This window comes from Canis lupus, chromosome 10 (genome assembly GCF_003254725.2).
Source record: "Canis lupus dingo isolate Sandy chromosome 10, ASM325472v2, whole genome shotgun sequence".
Lineage (NCBI taxonomy): Eukaryota > Metazoa > Chordata > Mammalia > Carnivora > Canidae > Canis > Canis lupus.
Genome location: NC_064252.1, coordinates 56,346,596 through 56,363,024, shown reverse-complemented (window position 1 = coordinate 56,363,024; position 16,429 = coordinate 56,346,596). Strand labels below are relative to the sequence as shown.

Genomic DNA, 16,429 nt, shown 5'->3' with positions numbered 1-16,429 from the left:
CCATCTGCATTCCTCCCCTGCTAGGGTGTGGATGGGGCAAAAAAAAAAAGGTGAGCTCATCACTGTGTGAGGCAAGTGTGTCAGAGGAAGGGGCATCTCCAGCCAGCCTGGCCCCGAGAACACCTGAGGAACACTGATGTTGCAGCCTAACCTGAATGTCCTAGAAGTTTCTAGTCCACTCTAAAATTTAGATACTGTATTTACTGTATTTGGGATTTAGATTTTCTTCCCTCTTGTGGCCTGAAACATGAACCTCACAATAAAATATCTTAAAACGAACACGTTGTGGTTATTGAAGGCTTCGGCTAACAAATGAGAGAGACTACTTGTCATTGTTTTCTTTGAAAACAAAGAACGACCAACTGCCTAAATAAAACATTCGTTCGTTCCCTCATTTTTAGCCTATTATGGACCACAGTAAAGTACAAAACAAATCTTAAGAAATGAACAATTAACATAACAAAAAGTGAAAAGAATTATAATACCAAGATGCCAAAAATACTGATTACATTTCAATTACTATTTGCGTTTTCATCTGGAAAACATATCCTCCATTGGAAAGTACCCAGTGTAACAGCTGCATTGCTTTTTCAACTTTCACAAACACTCTAAAAGTTAGCCAAAACTCAGTGTTGGCTGCCATCCAGGATTTTATTGTTATGTACTATTAGTTCATAGTGAGAAATGTGGGCTAAGGAAGGGGGAAGGTGAAGGAGCAACAGGGCTTCGTAATCATGTGCAGATGTGAGCGTTCCTCAAGGTTTATCTGCCAGAAAATGCGTCCCATATTACTTCTATTACCTGTAGCCTTTATTAGTTTAATTAGATAATTACAAATGTTGTGTTTTTAGGACATCATTTAGAGACTTAACTTTAAACAATTTTTCTTATGTCAGTGGCTGACATTTTAATACTTTTCATATGTAAAGCAAACTGGTGGATTCTCTTCTCCTCTCTCCACTTCTTTAGCAAGTGCAGAAAGCCAATCAACAGGCAAACCACCAGTCAACCTTCCTTCATTTTGTCCACTTCATGTCAAGTCAATTATGGTTCAAGGCCTCTCATTTTTAGTACTTCATAAATGTTGGGACATTATTTAAAAAAAAAAAAAAAGGTTTACACAAACCAAATGCAGTGACAGGGTCCAGCAGAGACTTTTCCAACTCATGAACCTGGAAAGTTAAACAAACAAACAAAAAATGAAGGGAGCAACATGGTTTTCCAACTTTTTTTTGGCTAAGGAGTGAAAATTAAAGCCAACATAAAAACTACTAAATCAGATTGCCACTATTTTATAAACAGGATCCCAAACAGGAGAAGGATCATCATCTGAGAATTGAAAGATCAACCCTTCACAGCAGAGAACACAGGGTAACTTTACAGCCAGGCTTGTGAAGCAGGCCATGAGCTCCTCAGGGCACACCTGGCCCCACAGGTGCAATGAGAAGCATGAGTTAGCAGAAAGAAGAGGAAAGCTGAAAGCACAACCAGCCGGCCGGGAGCTCGCACAGTAGCTCCAGGTTTCCAAGTCTACATCTGAACATTTACCCTACTTCTGAAGTCCCATCCCAATCTAATGTTCCATATCCATTAGATGACATAACTCTGCGAGACTATTAAGTATTTTATTAGGGTGAGGGGTAAGAACAGGTCTCTTTCGTCCCCCTGCCATCCGGTGTTTATCTCCAGCATCTGGCATAGCATTCAGCGCAAAGTAAGTACTCGATAAGTAATTAGAGAATAAATGACTTTTTCTGATCTCCACTGTATTTAAAGGATTTTAAGAAAAATACACTGTTGATGCTTGGGAGCTTCTTGAAAGAAAATACAACATGGGGACACCTCGGTGGCTCCGTCGGTTGAGTGTCTGTCTGCCTTTGGCTTAGGTCGTGATCCTGGGGTCCTGGGATTGAGCCCCACATTGGGTTCCCTGCTCAGCGGGGAATCTGCTTCTCTCTCTCAGATAAATAACTAAAATCTTAAAAAAAAAAAAAAAAAGAAAATACAGTATGGATCGGATTTGATTTTTAACTTCATGGAGGTATGTACATTTGCATTATTTAATGCTTACATAGCTCTGTGTGCCAGGCCTAAGCCCTTTACAAACGTTAACTCATTTAATCCTCACACAACCTTTACAAGGGAAGGGACTATTATATTTTTTGTATTTTACAGATGAGAAAATTGTAGCACAGATCAAAGGTCAAAGAGGTAACATTAGTGGAGTTGGGATGTGAACCCAAGTGACCCAGATTCTGTGTCTACTATCCTATGCTGTCCAATTTAAAATTCAGCTCCTCAGTGTACTGGCCATATGCACGAAGAAGCCACATGTGGCTCATGGCTACCATACTGAACAGCACAGATGAAGAACACTTCCATCACTGCAGGAAGCCCCACTGGAAGCAGGAGTCTGTGCTCTTAGGCAAGACTCTATTGCTGCCTCATGATGTGGGTCTGGCTCCAGACCTCAAGTCCCATCTCCATGCCTAACCCAACCTAATAAAACGTAACACAAAGGGTTTTTCCAATAGGGACTCTAAAACCTACTCTTTAAGTAAAAATATATATAAAAGCAGTTGACAGCACCATGATTCTTGATGGATGCCCTCAACAAGAAAGCCAACTAAAACTTTTTTTTTTCCCTTTTGTTTTTCTCTACTCTTCTCCTGGCAGGATGTTTGCAGAAATGGTCTCTGGCTGCAAGCTCACTGGCGCACACTTGCACCTGTCCTGCTGTGAAGAACTGAAACACTGTATTTATGGATTTTGTAAGCAGGGTTCAGCCAGAGGATAGCCATTCCCAAAATTCAGTTCTCAAAATATTTGCAGATATTTTTCAAAATGTACAAAGCACACCACACTAGGTTCTTTCTGTAACACAAGAAACAAAGTTTTGGGTATCAAGACAGCCTTTAAATTCTCTGTCTTGGAGAAGAATTCAGGGTGAGCTGCCATAAAGGGGAGAGGTTGGGGGGGGTGGTTAATGAAAAAGGCAGTCCTTCAAGTTAAACTACCTAAGAAGGGTAACACACCGAGTCATTCATTGTTCAATGAAACATCTGTATGCAAGGGGACTTAAGGCAAAATGAGACCCTGGATAGGTAAATTCTGGTAGGACGTGACATTAAAGAGGTAAAGAGTAGAGCAAGTCTCAAGGGGAGGAAAGGAAGGTACTCAGGCAGGCTTACAGAAGACAGGGAAAAGAAAAATTCCTAGCTCTGCTGTGGCTGAACTTCCCAGTTGTAAAATCCTGATTCTGCATTTGTTAAATGAAGTTAACAGAAGATCTATAACAAAAGATATTCGTCATTCCTTCTCTCTCTTTTCTAAACCAAGCATTTATGATGCTTATTTTCAGAAAACCCTAGAGGGTTCCTCAACAGAAACTTCAGAGGTTCTCTGGAGATGCATCCTCTAAGTCAAAAGATGACTAGTTTCTCTGGCACTGCAAAAGAACAGAGGAGGCAGAGTATGCTGGTTCCTGGCAGGGAGCCGAATACCTACAAGGAGGCGCTGAGTGTGCATAGATGTTGGATCATCACGTTCCACACTACATCTTTACCCCTATTTACTTTTCCTCAACAATTATTTCTGGAAACATATGCCCAAACCATCACTTTCAATAGCTGAGCAGTTTTCAACAGTATAAATATACTGTATTTAACCAAGTCCCTAGTATAAGACGCAATTTTGTGGACAACTGTTCCCAATATTTTTTCATGAATGTGGTTATATCATTGTAACCTTGCCCGTTATTTTCTTAGGATAAATTTCTAGAAGAGAATCTATCGCCCTACAGAAAGGCACTTTCCCACCAGCACTATACAATCTGCATGTCTCTGCTTACTAGTGACATTGACACTGAGTAGGTTTGCATAATCTAAATGGATCACTTATTTGGGTAATCTACTAACCTCTGTACTTCAATTTATCTATAAAACAGGAATAATAATTGAACCTGTATCTCATACAACTGTTTTGAGAATTGAGTTAATGCACATAAAATATTTACATTACAAGGGACATTCAAAAAATGTTAACTATTATTGTTATTTATACTTTTTAACTTATTTCTGATATTTATACTTTTTAATTTATTTATACTTCTTATTTCTGATAAGGAAGAAATCTTCCTTAGAAACAATAGAGTTCACATCAATGGTTACTTTCTGTGAACAACACAGATGAAATAATTATCACTGAGTAACAAAGAACCACTGTATGTTCCTGTGTGTAACTCTAAAAATGGACCTCTCTCCCCTTTGTTTAGTAATAACATCCAGTAGACCAAGGCTATTTTTCTGTGACATAAAAAAAAGCACATGTCTGAACAAAATTCTAATAAACTGTACATTCTTTGATTTCCTTTTTAAATAAAATCCTGATGTTCCCAGAATTTTAAAAATGTTTTAACAACAACAAAAAATCCCCAAAAGGAGCTTGGTTAAATAAATCATGATATATATGATATTTACATATATATATTATGTAGACTCATGCATAAAATAAAAACATTATTATATATATGTAAAATATGGAACAATTATCAGATAAAATAGCAGGTAACAAAATACGTATGTTATGATCCTATTTTTGTTTGAAAACATACTTCATCTGGAATAGTATATACCAAAATGTTAAAAGTTAGCACTGGGTGGTGGTACACAAGGCAATTTAAATTTTCTTATTTTTCTTAAGAAAACTATATTCTCCTTAGTTTCTACAAAGAACACTTTAATTTTTGAAATGAGAAATTTTAAGTATTTGTACAGGTGGGATTCCAATGTGGTGTGCAGTTTCTTGGACAGAGTACAGCCTGGCAAGACAGCTCCCTCTTGGATAACAGGGTTCTCTCCGGCAGAAACACTCTTCAAACAGACTGTGAAGTAGCATCTTCTAAGGGTTCCCTGAGCTCTAAACCTGAGATTCCTGCCTTTTCATTTTCCCAGATTCGGGTAAGGGCTCTGAGCTGATTTGGTCTTTCCCCATCAGTGATGCTCCAGGGCTTTCAACATTCTTCACACTATGAAAAACATACAAGGCCCCTGCTTTTCCCATCTCATCCCCTGCCATAAACCTACATATACCCTCATCCAAGCAGTTCCCAGACTGCTCCAACACCCCTCTCTCACATTCAGCTCAAGCTTACATCCTGCAAGGGCTTTCACTATACCCCTATGCCCACATACTCCAGCATTCTGCACTCTGGACTATAATGCTGACCCATTCTTGCCTATGTTCTGAACTTTGAAGTGGGTTAGAGGGCATACAACAGAGTAGTGGAGCCAGCAGACAGGAGGAGAGGGGACTTACTAAGGTATAATTGACATATAAGAAATACAATGAATGGCACATATATAAGTTACACAATTTGATAAGTTTTGACATATGTATACACCTATGAAACCACTACCATAATCGATGAGCATATCCATCACTACAAGGAGTTTCCTCATACTCTTCTGTGGTCCATCCTCTTGTCCCAATTCCCTTATTCCCATCCCCTACCCCAGACAACCAAAGATCTGCTTTCTGGATCTGGATTAGTTTGTATATTCTCTATAAACAGAATCATACAGTATGATTTTTTCTGTCTGGCTTCTTCATAATCCTTCTGAGATTGAGCCATGTCGTTATAGACAATAATAGTTCATCTTTTTTTTATATCTGAGTAGTATTCCCTTATACACGTACAACACAGTTTATTTATACATTCACCTGTGATGAACATTTGAACTGTTTCTGGTTTGGGGCTACTACAAATAAAGCAGCTATGAACATCTGTGTACAAGTTTCTGTGTGGACACCTGCTTTCATCTCTCTTGGATAAACACCGTGCAGAACACCTGGGTCATTCCATAGGTCATACAGTACTTTTTTAAGAAACTTCATCATGGAGTACTCTAATTTAACTGAAAAAAAAAAAAAAGCCAATAAAAACCCCACCAAAAAACAACAACAGGGGCTCCTGGGTGTCATAGTCAGTTAAACGTCCAACTCTTGGTTTCTGCTCAGGGTCATGAGATCAAGCCCCATGCAGAATTCCACACTCAGCACAAGTCAGCTTGAGATTCTCTTTCCCTCTCCCTCTGTCCCTCCAACTCGTATTCTTTCTCTCTTACTAAAATGAATAAATAAAATCTTAAATAAAAACACAAAAAACAAAACACAATGAACAGACAAGTACCCAAATGCACTAGGGGAATATCCTTTTAAAAGAGAGATAATAAATCCTTTTACAAGGGATGAGTCATTTTATAATGTGAATAATCCTTTTCTGTAACTTTTAAAATTCAGTCTTCACATTTGATGTTTTTTAACTTCAAATGAGTCACGCCTATATCAATTAGAGTTATATAAAAATTTGCACTGTATCCATTGCCCAATTCCCCTACATTGAACCTCCTTCTTTTCAGGATTTGGATGGCACCATTTAATTGCTTCTTTCTCTGTAATTCTCTACAGTGGTGCTGTGAGAAAGAGCATGACACTGATTATGTCAGTCTTGAAGAAGGACCCTTTCTTTGTATGTGTTCTGAGAAAAGACAGTAACCCACTCATGTGACTTTGTTGAAGTTATGTTAACTTTCTGTGCCTTTGACAGCTACCCTACTGGGACCCAAAATTAGATGTGAGACTTAAGGGCCTCTCCTTTAAAAGGCTATTCACCAGTAAATACAACTTGAGCTAAAAATAGAAAAAGCATTTCTACATGGAAATATTCTTAGTCTAGGACCCTCTCCCCCAACTTAAACCTATTTAAATTCAGAACAGATAAAAGCATACAGTTTATATAATATAAAAGTAAGAGTAATCTGGAATACAGTGGAAATTATAAGAATACTGCTCTTTGGTTCTACCTAAACTTCAAAAGATTGGGTTTTCTGGTAAACACTCTATTCAATGTTCTGTGGATACATCACACTGCATAACACTTTTCTAAACACAGTTTTAAACACTGTAAGTATAAAAGCATAATAGAGCTAAACAGAGTCAGACAGCTTGTATTACTTCTATTAACTTTTCTGCTCTAGTTTATACAAACCAATAAATTTCATTCTCATTCCACATGAAAAACAAGGAAATCTACCCAGCAGTCAATTATATTTCTACCGCAGGCTGGGAGTAGCTTTGCTTGAGACCTAAGACACATGCCCATGATTCCTCAGCATGAAGACCACTGTAATTTACATAAATGCTACAGAAGCAAACCTTTCAAGTAACAAAAACCAAATCCCATGTAAAATTGTTACCAGCCGGCTTAGTCTTGAAGGCATCTGCCACAGAATTAAGTCAGACAACACCAGGGTAGTAACTCAGACACCTGCAGGAGGCACAGGAACACATAACCTTAGAACAGGTGTTAAATAAAATGCCTTAGATCCAGGAATTTCCCTCTTAGGAATCTACAGGGAAGGTGAAATCAGATAAAAATTTGAACGTAATGTTGGGGGTCTGGGTGGCTCTGTTGGTTAAGCGTTCGACTCTTTTTTAATTTCTTTTTATTGGGGTTCAATTTACCAACATATAGCATAACACCCAGTGCTCATCCCATCAAGTGCCCCCCTCAGTGCCCATCACCCAGTCACCCCCACCTCCCACCCACCTCCCTTTCCATTACCCCTTGTTTGTTTCCCAGAGTTAGGAGTCTCTCATGTTCTGTCTCCCTCTCTGATATTTTCCACTTATTTTTTCTCCTTTCCCCTTTATTCCCTTTCACTATTTTTTATATTCCCCAAATGAATGAGACCATATAATGTTTGTCCTTCTCCAATTGACTTATTTCACTCAACATAATACCCTCCAGGTCCATCCACGTCGAAGCAAATGGTGGGTATTTGTCGTTCCTAACGGCTGAGTAATATTCCATTGTATACAGAGACCATCTTCTTTATCCATTCACGTTGGCTATTCACCTTGGCTATTGTGGCCATTGCTGCTATAAACATCGGGGTGCAGGTGTCCGGCGTTTCACTGCATCTGTATCCTTGGGGTAAATCCCCAGCAGTGCAATTGCTGGGTCGTAGAGCAGGTCTATTTTTAACTCTCTGAGGAACCTCCACACAGTTTTCCAGAGTGGCTGCACCAGTTCACATTCCCACCAACGGTGCAAGAGGGTTCCCCCTTCTCCACATCCTCTCCAACATGTGTTGTTTCCTGCCTTGTTAATTTTCCCCATTCTCACTGGTGTTAGGTGGTATCTCATTGTGGTTTTGATTTGTATTTCCCTGATGGCAAGTGATGCGGAGCATTTTCTCATGTGCTTGGTGGCCATGTCTATGTCTTCCTCTGTGAGATTTCTCTTCATGTCTTTTACCCATTTCATGATTGGATTGTTTGTTTCTTTGCTGTTGAGTTTGATAAGTTCTTTCTAGATCTTGGATACTGGCCCTTTATCTGATAGGTCATTTGCAAATATCTGCTCCCATTCTGTAGGTTGTCTTTTAGTTTTGTTGACTGTTTCTTTGGCTGTGCAGAAGCTTCTTATCTTGATGAAGTCCCAAATATTCATTTTTGCTTTTGTTTCCCTTGCCTTCATAGATGTATCTTGCAAGAAGTTGCTGTGGCCAAGTTCAAAAAGGGTGTTGCCTGTGTTCTCCTCTAGGATTTTGATGGAATCTTGTCTCACATTTAGATCTTTCATCCATTTTGAGTTTATCTTTGTGTATGGTGCAAGAGAGTGGTCTAGTTTCATTCTTCTGCATATGGATGTCCAATTTTCCCAGCACCATTTATTGAAGAGACTTTTTTCCTGCTTTGTCGAATATTAGTTGACCATAAAGTTGAGGGTCCACTTCTGGATTCTCTATTCTGTTCCACTGATCTATGTGTCTGTTTTTGTGCCAGTACCACACTGTCTTGATGACCACAGCTTTGTAGTACAACCTGAAATCCAGCATTGTGATGCCCCCGGCTCTGGTTTTCTTTTTGAATATTCCCCTGGCTATTCGGGGTCCTTTCTGATTCCACACAAATCTTAAGATGATTTGTTCCAACTCTCTGAAGAAAGTCCATGGTATTTTGATAGGGTTTGCATTAAACGTGTAAATTGCCCTGGGTAGCATTGACATTTTCACAGTATTAATTCTGCCAATCCATGAGCATGGAATATATTTTTCCATCTCTTTGTGTCTTCCTCAATTTCTTTCAGAAGTGTTCTGTAGTTTACAGGGTATAGATCCTTTACCTCTTTGGTTAGGTTTATTCCTAGGTATCTGATGCTTTTGGGTGCAATTGTAAATGGGATTGACTCCTTAATTTCTCCTTCTTCAGTCTCATTGTTATAGAAATGCCACTGACTTCTGGGCATTGATTTTGTATCCTGCCACACGCAGAATTGCTGTATGAGTTCTAGCAATCTTGGGGTAGAGTCTTTTGGGTTTTCTATGTATAGTATCATGTCATCTGCGAAGAGGGAGAGTTTGACTTCTTCTTTGCCGATTTGAATGCCTTTTATTTCTTTTTGTTGCCTGATGGCTGAGGCTAGGACTTCTAGTACTATGTTGAATAGCAGTGGTGAGAGTGGACATCCCTGTCTTGTTCCTGATCTTAGGGGAAGCGTTCAGCTCTTGATTTTGGCTCAGGTCATGATCTGAGGGTTGTGAGATCGTGCCCTGTGTTAAGTTCCTCGCTCAGCACAGAGTCTATTTGTCCCTCTCCCTCACTCCCTCTCACATGTGCATGTGCACACTCACGCTGACTGAAATAAATTAAAAAATAAAATCTTCAAATACAATAAATGTAAATGCGGTGATGCTTATCACAGGGCTTTTTATAGCAGCAAAAAAGTTGAAGACAACCTGAATGCCCAGTAATAGAATGCTGTATGGGTACTTTACACAGCCATGAAAAAAAATATTCAAAAATTATTTTCAAATGGATACAACTTATGATGTAATAGAAGCAGCACAATTATTTAAAAACTATAGTATAATTATGTGAGTGTATGTGCATGAGCAAGTACGAATTAAAAAGACTGGGAAGAAGTATATATATCAAAATGTTAATAAGGGATGGCCTCAGGATTACAGGAAAATTCTTAAATGTATTACTTTCCTAATCAGAAGGGGTTTTTTTTAGTGATGCCTGGGTGGCTCAACGGTTGAGCATCTGCCTTTGGCTCAGGGCATGATCCTAGAGTCCTGAGATTGAGACCCATGTCTTAAAAGTTTTTTAAAAATTATAATGTACATTATAATGTATTCCTCAAAACAAATATTTTATAGGGTTTTTTTAAGATTTTATTTATTTATTCATGAGAGACAGAGAGAGAGAGAGAGGCAGAGGGAGAAGCAGGCTCCACGCAGGAGCCCAACATGGGACTCGATCCCAGGACTCCAAGGATCACGCCCTGGGCCAAAGGCGGGCACTAAAGCACTAAGCTACCCAGGGATCCCCCGGGTTTTGTTTGTTTTTTTGTTTGTTTTTTTTTTTTTAACTCCTAAAATACCACATTATTTCTCTGGAAACATCTAAAGAATTATGATCATCAGCAATACAGAACGTAGGTTTCTTTAAGGGCCTCTAAGTAAAGCTTAATAAGAACATTAGGATTCAGAAAAGAGAAATCAGAAGTCAGTTACTTAAAAATAATTTCTCAAACCATAGAATTTTAAGAAAATTAATTTAAATGGTGCCTGGCTAGGAGACACTTAAAATATGATTTGAAAATTTTACTCCTCAGGTACATTATTTACCTAAAAAAAAAACTCACCCTAAAAAATTATCCTTACATAATATGACCAACAATTTCCAATCAGTTCTTCACCAACAACATTAACCACAACTGTTCGAATCATAATACCTAGTAGGTAATAAATTTTTTTGACTTAATTGTGGAGTAATCAGAAGAGAAAATATTTGAAAATTATAAAGACCCGTTAATAATGTGGGCAATCTTCAATCTCTGACTGGGGATTTAGAGACTCTTCCTAACGTAGGACCACGTGGAAGAGAAGGTAAACCCTCACAGTGACGCAGTGGCTCGGGGATTCAGCCTTCCTGTCAGTCTACAGGTCTTCCATTAACAATTTCTCTGGACCAGCCCCCCACCAATTAAGAACTATAACCCTAACTTTGGTAAAGTCCCTCACGGTTTCTTGACTGAATTACCGCCTACACTCGGCCATTTTGCCCTCATGAAATTTATTCTTTTCCATACTGGAGCTCGAGTGAGCTTTGAAAAACACAAACTTGCCTAAAATCTTTCAAAACCCTTCCCCTTCATCTTTGAGGCAAAACCTCTTTTCAAGGTATGTGAGACCTTTAACCTTGCCTCAGCCACATTCAGCACACTCCCTCTGCTCCAGCCAGAGAACTCTTCCCCCAAGCACACTACCTTTCTCGGTGGCTTTGTGCACGCTACTCCCTAGGGCAGAGACTCCTCCACACCCTCGTCTTTCCAGCTAACACCATTCATTCTTTCACAATCATCTCAGGCACCATCCTTTATCAGAAAGTTGTTCCTAGCACCTCATATCGGTTATCTATCTGAATAAGACATCCCAATCCTGTGTCCACAGTTACACCAATGACAAGGACTTGCTATTGGTTCCCTCCTCCTCTGAACATTTGTCCTATGAGGGCAAAACTGTCTCATTTCTGGTCCCTGGTGCCAACACAGAGCCCAGCAAAGAGAAGCACTCAACATTCTAACTGAAGCTCACGCCCATCTAGGCTGCTGAGGAAATGGTCCAATTTAGTTCCATAAAATACATACACTACTGAGGGAAAATTCAGATGTTGTGGATTAATCAGAGCATCCAAGTTATTTTAAAGCACTTATTCCCAATCAGAAATTTCTGGAGAAACTACCTTGTGAAAGAACTTTCTTGTCACCATTTCTATGATTTCAAGATTGTTCCCTTTTTTGTGGAGCTACCTAAATTACAGCAAACCAGAGAAGGCCTTTTAAATATTTTTGGAATTAACGATCTGTCTATAAGATATCTGAAAGTGTTTCCTATTCTCTGCATCATCAACCTGGAAAAGCTAAACAGATTCTTAGGGTAGTCCTATGAGATCAGCATGAATGATGAATGCTCAGGTGTTTCTCAAACTCTTAGAAAAACAGTGAGAATTAAAAATAAGTAAGGCTCAGAGGTGCCTGAATGGCTCAGTTGATTAGGCATCCGACTCTTGATTTGGCTCAGGTCAGGATCTCATGATGATGAGATCAAGCCACATGTGAGCACCCCTGCTGGGCGGGGGAGCCTGCTTGAGATTCTCCCTCTCCTGCACTCTCTCTCAAAAAAATTTAAAAAAAAAAATTAAAAAAGAAAAGGTAGGCTCAAAGAATAGATCATAGGTCCTCTCCATGATCCAGAAAAATCCAACTAATTCAAAACCACAGTAAAAAGATCATTTCAAAGGAAAGAACATTTTCTATAAATAATCCACACTCAGTAATATTTTGCAAAACATGCCCAATTAGGGTTTTTTGTATGCCTGCTCTTTGCAAAAGCTCTTCATCATCTGAAACAGATCAGCTCTCAAGTCAGAATTACAACTGTAAAAATCAGTAACTTACATCTCTATATTACCATGTGTTTTTCAAAGTACTTTCAATTGCATCATTTTATTTGATCTCATTTTTGGAACTCATTTCTCAATGTCAAACCCAATCATTAAAAGTTCATTTTCTTAATTTTCTATCTCGAGAAAATTGGATTATTTTAGCATCTGATGCTAAAGATGGAAGACAGTAACAAATGATACAAAGATGTAAGGAAAATAATACTCTTAACTTTTGCCAATGGAATATTGTTTACAAGCATGTTTGTTCATGATTAGTCTCTTTACAAATGAGTCCTCTGTAAGATTAGTAACTTCATTAAAACTGAAAGTAGGAAACTAATTCACAGAAAAGTGTGAAAAATTCTGTTACTTTTTTTTCCCTATACAAAATGTACCATCTGGAGTTATTCTGCAGCCAAAAATATAACAAGAGATAGGACTTTTTTTTAATGGTGAAGGGACGGAGGAAACTATAAATCACAAAGAAGCCACTAGGATGAGATAATGCAGGACACTGAAATCTGAGGAAACAGGTCTCAAGAGATCACCCTCAATGCTCACCCCAGCTGGTATGACCAAGCAGGACATGTGACATCCCACCCTTTATAATGAGGCAAAAAAAACAGCATTCTGGGAATGAAGAGGAACAGAATTTAACATGCTGCCAAAAATAAAGAAGAAGAAGTAGATTTCAGAAAGAAGGCAGATTCTAGAAAAAGAGCTTGCCTGAGGAAAGCATCACTTAGAAAATATACATCCTTCAGCATACTTCATTTTTCCTCTACTGTTTTCTTTTTCCTTGACCCTACCCTACTTGGATTTTATGTGATATGTCTGAATAAAAAATGATCTAGTTTGATCCCATCCTCTCAACTCCCATCTGCCCCCTCGAGAATACAGGAACCCACCATAGAAATAGTACTGGAAATATGAGCTAGCATCACCTAGTTCTCTTCTCTCCCAGGCATGAGACATGAGCCAAGAAGGCAAACAAATGGGGAAGATATTTCCTCAACACAGGGACTTTTTCCCTCTCACCTCGTTTTACCCCAAATTCTCAATGCTTCGGTCCCTTTAAGGGCAGTTCCTCAGCTCTGCAGGAATAAAGCTTCATTCTCTCCTTCCTGGCCCTGGACTCCTCAGAGTTCACATTTTCCTGCCCTCCACCCTTACCACACCCCTTCAGGCCAGCTTGCTTTAAACAGGGCCTTTCAGCAAGATGCCACACATAATCCATCGCACCAACTGCTGCAGGGCTCCTGGTGCCAAAGGGCCATTGAGAAAAAGGCTGCTAAAAACGTATCTGGTAATTCAGTACTGGCAGGTCCTGTAGGATTAGCTTGATTCCAAGCCTGTCTTTCCTGTGTCAGACCTCTCAAATGTTTATGGCTTCACTCTGTTTTGTTGACATCCTACAGGGCGTGCCTAACCTAAATCTAAACATTCTGCCACAATGGGAACATTCTAGATCTTCACTGTCCAAAACAGTAGCCGTGAACCTTATGTGGCTACCGAGCACTTGGAATGTGGCTAGTGTGACTGAGGAACTGAATTTTAAGTTTTAGTTACCTTTAATTAACATGAATGTAAGTAGCCAAGGACATCTGTATGCCCGAGCTATGATCCTGAGAGTAGACCAGAGGATAGTATGCAAACTTGGCTGTATGGGAGAATCATCTAGGGAGCTCTTCAGAGTCTTGCTGCCCATTCTGTACCTCTAAATAATGAAAGACAATTTTCTGGGGGTGGGGACCAGACATCTGCATTTTTAAAGGATCCTCAGGTGAGTCAATGTGCTGCCAAGATGGAGAATCACTGTTCTAAAATGTGAACATTTCCACCATTAACAGGCAATCCTCATCCAACAATACATGAACCTATGTAAGCAATTAGGCCAAATATTCCACTCATCATGCAAGTCAATCCTACAAGACTACAACAAATTTACAAGAATTTCTTCAAGAGCAAAACCATGTCCAAAAGGAATGGGCTAAGAAAGCAATGAGTAGTAAAGGAGACAGCTCAAAAAGGAAAGTAAAACAAGGAAGGAAAAGAGTTTTTCAAAATAACTATCGGCATCTGAGGCCTGGCTAGCCTAAGTCTCTGCATACAAATAATTTATTTTCTGGAAAGCCACCAGTTAACAACAAAATACACCTCCAGATCCGGTACTTGGAACAAACAGCTCTAATTGGATTATTTTCCCTTGGCTAACCCACCCACATACTATCTGTGTCAACAGTAAGCTCTTGCCCCTGTTCATTTTCCTGAAAGGATAACCTGAAACTTGTACCTTTTCATTTAATACATTAAACTTTTTAAATGGCAGCAATTAAAAAGTCAATACTGGTCCAAAAGGTCCAAAACCCATGTGCTCTGGCTCACTCTTCTCCAGTAGGCATAATCCCAGCCTTCTGTCGCCATTACTAATTTCACCAAGTGTAACATTAACCTGGTGAAGCTTTTTCTCTGAGATTTAACAGAGGCATTATACCCAGAGTGTAAAAAAAAAAAAAAAAAAAAAAAAAAAAGGAAAAGCAAATAGACAGGTTCCTGCAGCCTCTAATCTTCCAATCAACATTTCCCAAAGGCATACAGTGCCCTTCAGGTTGAATGCTGACAGAGTTCCAAGGCTGAAGCATAAAATTCACCAGCATTTTCTAGGCAGCAGCATCGAAAGTCAAAAACAGGAAGAGGAGAGTTTAATGGGAAGAATATCTGAAGGTCACTCTTCATGACAGTAAAAGTTGTTCCTTCTATATGGAGGAAGTGAAGCATAAATGACCCAAAACTCACCCCTCATTTTCCACATTATTACTAATGTAATTCAGTCACAAAATCGAAAACTCCTTGAAGTTGACCAAGGCTTCAGCAGCTCACCTTAACCAACTAACTTCCCTCCAAGGAGAAAGGGCTGGCTTAAGTCCATCCATACTCACAGCCAAGAAGCTCTCACAGAGCAAATGTAATTCCTGCTGCTGTGGCAAACCAGACTATATTCCTTTCCATCTTGGCCTTAGTGGATACCCGGCAGCAGCTCCTCATAACAACTTCTCGAACTGCCCATTCCAACAGAGAGTAAAACACACAGACGTTTTTAAAGTTCACGCAAAATTTGCAATAGGCACTGGACTATACTTTTGTATATATATATCCGAATGTGGGTTAGATTGAATATGGTAAAAAGTCTCAGACTGCAGGACTAGATGGCCAGACAAATACAGAATGCCAAATTGAAGATGACTTTGAGATAAACAATGGATTTTTAGTGTAAGTATGCCTCAAATATTACATGGAATATACTTATACTAAAAAAGACATGCTGTTTATCTGGAATTCAAATTTAACTGGGCACTATGGTTTCTTTGTTTTTCTTAAATCTGGCAACCCTGCATATCACTGTGCTGGGAAAATCCAACTTGAGAGAGGTAAAAAGGCGACATAGTTTTGGCATCTCCCTCACTCAACCACCCAACCATTCCTATATCTCAGAGCCAACTATAAAAACTGTATCTCTAGTATGATTACTAATTTCCCACAACCGGATAAACAAGCGCCCCAATGCCCTTCCTTCTCTGGACCACAGATGCTAATTACATAACTAAGTGGCAGATACCTGGGTAGCTGACACGGTAACAGTAAATTTTACTTTCAGGGCTTTTATTGGAGTAAAGGGCTCAGATAAAGCAAGACAATTAAGTCTGAGTAGGTTCCATAAGTGGAAGAAGTCATTAGTAAATGTTATTATTCACTCAATAAAATTAGAAGCAACATCTGCTATGGAGAAATAATATGAAGTGAGCAGAAAGTAAACTGAATATATAAGTGGTTATTATGTGAATTAAATATCCTAAATAATAGTCTTTTTTTAATAGTTGACTCTACTGGGCAGCCCTAGTGGCCCAGTGGT

The 16,429-nt window shown here is 39.1% G+C and overlaps 1 protein-coding gene across 8 annotated transcripts in view; it reads right to left on the bottom strand.

Annotated features, from left to right (window-relative positions):
- Nucleotides 1–16,429, bottom strand: part of SPTBN1 (spectrin beta, non-erythrocytic 1) — a 197,522-nt gene that overhangs the window by 159,514 nt on the left and 21,579 nt on the right. For 2 of the 8 annotated variants that reach the window (XM_049115520.1, XM_049115518.1), the window contains exon 2: nt 1,127–1,172. The exons of the other annotated variants lie outside the window; for them this stretch is intronic. The gene's annotated coding sequence lies outside the window, so the exon portion shown is untranslated. The remainder of the gene's footprint in view (nt 1–1,126; nt 1,173–16,429) is intronic. 8 annotated transcript variants of the gene reach the window in all.